Source organism: Penaeus vannamei, chromosome 34 (assembly GCF_042767895.1).
Source record: "Penaeus vannamei isolate JL-2024 chromosome 34, ASM4276789v1, whole genome shotgun sequence".
In the NCBI taxonomy this organism is placed as follows: Eukaryota; Metazoa; Arthropoda; class Malacostraca; order Decapoda; family Penaeidae; genus Penaeus; species Penaeus vannamei.
This window is the reverse complement of record NC_091582.1, coordinates 24457977-24462976: the sequence shown is the minus strand read 5'-3', so window position 1 is coordinate 24462976 and position 5000 is coordinate 24457977. Positions and strand designations below refer to the sequence as shown.

Genomic DNA, 5000 nt, shown 5'->3' with positions numbered 1-5000 from the left:
TGATGATAATAATATGAATGATAATAATAATGATAATGATAATAAGAATAAGAATAAGGAAAATTATAACAATAACAATAACAATTGTAATAACAATGATGATAATAATAATGATAACGATAATAATAATAATATCAATAACTATAACAAAGCAACAAAGGTAATAAGAAGACTGGTAAAAAAAATCATGAAAATAAGATTGATGATCAAGATAACGATAACAATAATAATGATAAAGAAATAATTATAATGATGATAATAATGGTAATAATAACAATAATCATTATCATAATTTTAATCATAATCATAATGATAACAAAAATAGTAATAATGAGGATAATGATAGTAATAATAAAAATTATAATAATGATAGTGATAATGATAATGATGATAATAATGATGATGAGGAGGAGGATGAAATAATAATAACAATAATGATGATAATGATGATGATAATAATAATAATAATGATAATAATAATAATAATAATAATAATAATAATAACAACAATAATAATAATAATGATAATAATAATAATAATAATAATAATAATAATAATAATAATAATAATAATAATAATAATGATAATAATAATGATAATATTAAATTATAATAATAATGATCATAACAATGATGATGATAATGATGATGATGATAAGGATAATAATAATAATAGTCATGATTATGATAATGATAACAATAACAACAACAACAACAACAGCAATAATAATAATAATAATAGTAATAATAATAATAATAATAATGATGATGATGATGATGATGATGATGATTATAATCATGAGAGTAATGAATATAATAATAATAACAACAATAACAATAATGATAATAGTAATAACAATTACATTAACAACAACAACGATGATAATCACAATAACCATAATAGAAACAATAATAAGAGAAGTGCAACAGAAAAAAAAATCTGCAGATGAAGGCACCAGCCAAAGAGGTCATCCATTTTTTACATAATTTATACAAGATTACAAAAAGTACTCTTTTCCTAGGACCCCCCCCCCTTTCCCCCTCCAGAATGCACAGGGGAAAGAGGTAAAAAAAAAATGAAGTTTGTCACAGGATCTCCAGTGTCTAAAGGAATGTATTGATAATGAGAGAATATAGTATATAAAGATACTTCATATTGATTTATAGTCAGTGAAAGATGTCCTGTCTTTCTCGAAGTGGCTTTTATCATGTGAATAAAAATAATTCTAAAACAAATGTGTTAATCTTTACAATATTCCAGTTTATATTTCAGCAGCACAAAGGCAATATATAACTGGTATTTTGTAATTTGATTCGGATCGTCATTTTTTATTATTCTAAAAAGCGTAAACTAGAGATTAACACTCCCCACGCTGTCTCTGTCTGTCTGTCTTTGTATCTGTTTCTGTCTGTCTTTGTCTCTGTCTCTGTCTGTATGTATGTCTCTGTCTCTGTCTGTCTCCGTCTATCTCTGTTTCTGTCTCTGTCTCATGAAAATGGTATAAAAATGGATGAACCCAAAGGGGGAGAAATGACAAACAGAGGTGAGGGGTGAGAGAGATGATCAGGTGATGAGAATAGGTGAAGGGAGCGACTGAGCATAACAGGTGAGGCCCTCATCTTCACCTCGACAAGTTCCGACGCTAATGAGTCGCCTCACACCCCTCCGATGACGTCACCGCCTCTTCCTTCGACCTCAGGTGCTCATGACCTTCTCGGGGGGTCGAGGAAGGTCATTCAGCTGTTGATTGAGAGACCTTCCCTCCCCCCCCCCCCCCCCGCCCGCCATTAGCGAAGGGGACAAAGCAACGCGATAAAGAGCTTCGGTCACGGGCGTGGACAGAAAGTCATCAAAGACCCTCATAAGGGAAGAAAAAGAATAGGAACAGGCGTGCAAAATTGTGGGAGAGTGGCAGAGTCATCAAAGACGACAATGAAAGAAAAAAGAAAAAAAAAGAAATACCAGAAACAGGCGAGGGGAATGAGCGATTGTCCGAACAGATGATCATGCCGAATACAAGATTGTCCGAATAGGAAATCATGCGGGATAAAAGGTTGTCCGAATAAGAAATCATGCGGGATAATTGTCCGAATTGGAAGCCTGGATTCAGATACCATCATAAATATCTTTAGAAACAGTTTAAAAGGCATCTCTGAAATAGCTTCAAACCCACTACGAAAAAATACAGACTGACTGAATTACTGAATAATTGACTGGTACGGAGGCGGACAAACATTTTTTTAATAAAATGAAGCTTCGAATCTGTCTTTCCTTAAAAAAAAAAAAGAAAGTGTGGCATTAAGCGGATGTTCGAAACGGAATTCGAAACATGTCCGACAAGATTTTTGACCAGGAATGTATGGTTGGAGTGAGAAATTCAGCAAACAGTGAAATCATTAATTTGCATATTTGCGGTTTACTTTTGATATATTATATGACTTTTAGACCAACAATGTATAATAAAGGCGTTATTTTCATGGGAGACAATATTGGCAGATAGCAAATAGATATCCACACAGTACAGTCGGATATATCAAAATATAACCAGCCAAACAAATACACAAAGAAACGAAAGAGGGAGAGACAAACGGGCAGGTGAGAGAGGGAGGCGAGGCAGAGAGCCGAGGGGAAACGACCCTCATCCTCACCTCGACAAGTTCCGACGCTAATGAGTCGCCTCACACCCCTCCGATGACGTCACTGCCTCTTCCTTCGACCTCAGGTGCTCATGACCTTCCCGAGTGGGGGGGGGGGTCGAGGAAGGTCATTCAGCTGTTGATTGAGAGACCTTCGCCCCCCCCCCCCACGCCCGCCATTAGCGAAGGGGACAAAGCAACGCGATAAAGAGCTTCGGTCACGGGCGTGGACAGAAAGTCATCAAAGACCCTAATAAGGGAAGAAGAAGAATAGGAACAGGCGTGCAAAATTGTGGGAGAGTGGCAGAGTCATCAAAGACGACAATGAAAGAAAAAAGAAAAAAAGGAAATACCAGAAACAGGCCTGCGGAATGAACGATTGTCCGAATAGATGATCATGCCGAATACAAGATTGTCCGAATAGGAAATCATGCGGGATAAAAAAAAAATTGTCCGAATAAGAAATCCGGAGTAATTGTCCGAATAGGAAACGAGGATGCAGACACCATCATATCTTCAAAACAGTTTAAAAGACATCTCTGAAATAGCTTCAAACCCACTACGAAAATATACAGACTGACTGAATTACTGAATACCTGAGTGGTATAGTGGCGGACGAAAGTCTTTTAATAAATTGAAGCTTCGATTCTATCTTTCCTTTACAAAAAGTGTGGTATTAAGCGGATGTTCGAAACCGAATTCGAAACATATTCGACAAGATTTTTTACCTAAACTATATGATTGGAGTGAGAGATTCAGCAAACAGTGACTTGATTAATTTGCATATTTTCGGTTTACTTTTGATATATAATATGACTTTTAGACCATTAATGTACAAATAAAAGCGTAATTTTCATGGGAGACAATATTGGCAGATAACAAATAGATATACACACAGTACAGTCAGCTCCATCCGCATATAACCAGCCAAACAAATACACAAAGAGACGAAAGAGGGAGAGGCAAACGGGCAGGTGAGAGAGGGAGGCGAGGCAGAGAGCCGAGGGGAAACGACCCTCATCCTCACCTCGACAAGTTCCGACGCTAATGAGTCGCCTCACACCCCTCCGATGACGTCATAGCCTCTCCCCCGTGACCTCAGGTGCTCATGACCTTCCCGGGGGGGGGGGGTCGAGGAAGGTCATTCAGCTGTTGATTGAGAGACCTTCCCTCCCCCCCCCCCACGCCCGCCATTAGCGAAGGGGACAAAGCAACGCGATAAAGAGCTTCGGTCACGGGCGTGGACAGAAAGTCATCAAAGACCCAAATAAAGGCAGAAAAAGAGCAGGAACAGGCGTGCATAATCGCGGTAGAATCATCAAGGACCGCCATTGCCGAAAAGGGAGAAAGAAAGAAAGAAAGAAAAGACAAGAAAAGGGCGTGCGAAATGAACGATTGTCCGAATAGGAAACCTGGCGGGGATGAAAGATTGTCCGAATAAGAAGCTTGGACGTTGCCGCTCCCAGATATACTTTTCGAGAGTTTTGAAAGAATTTCCAAATTAGTTGTGAAATAACGTCAGATCAACTACGTAAGAAATACATAATGACTTATTATCTGACTAGTACACCGGTATTTTGACAAGCGCAGATGATACATATTGAAAGATAAAGAAAACATAAACTCATAAATTTGTTAAGGAATATGCAAGATGCCAAAAATACAGAAGCTACTATCTTTACGGAATTCCGACATCTTTTCTTATAAATCCGGTAAAATAAGTTTCAGCAAAACTGATATTTTGACAGTATGATTCACTCATGAACGTGTAGTACATACTGATATATATATATATATATATATATATATATATATATATATATATATATATATATATATATGTGTGTGTGTGTGTGTGTGTGTGTGTGTGTGTGTGTGTGTGTGTGTGTGTGTGTGTGTGTGTGTGTGTGTGTGTGTGTGTATCATTTATTATTAGAATCGCACCAATGATGGCACTAAATATGAAATTACAGTAAAGAGAATAATATATAATCAAGACCATATGCAAATTTTCAAGTGATATTTGTTAGTTCGTTTCAATGTGGCACTCTCTGGATGAGAAATTGACACTTTAGTTTTTAAAGGCAAGACAGATTCGAAGCTTCAATTGTGTGATTTTTATTCGTCACTGAACGTGGTCGGTGAGCGTGGCGGAAGTGCCTCTCGCGTAGACAAATGTACAAAGTGTACCTGTGTACCGTAGAGCCACGCCTGAAGACAGCATTTGCAAAGAGCGTGAGGGAAGGGAGGGAGGAGGGAAAGGAGAGGGGAATAAAGGAGGGAGAAGAGGTAAGGGGAAAGGAGAGGGGAATAAAGGGAGGGGAAAGAGGTAAGGGGATAACTTTAAGAATCGGATGAGGAAA

The 5000-nt window shown here is 37.3% G+C and overlaps 1 protein-coding gene across 1 annotated transcript in view; it reads left to right on the top strand.

Moving 5' to 3' along the window:
* Window positions 1–5000, top strand: part of LOC113812066 (nucleolin) — a 404864-nt gene that overhangs the window by 44773 nt on the left and 355091 nt on the right. The window lies entirely within an intron of this gene.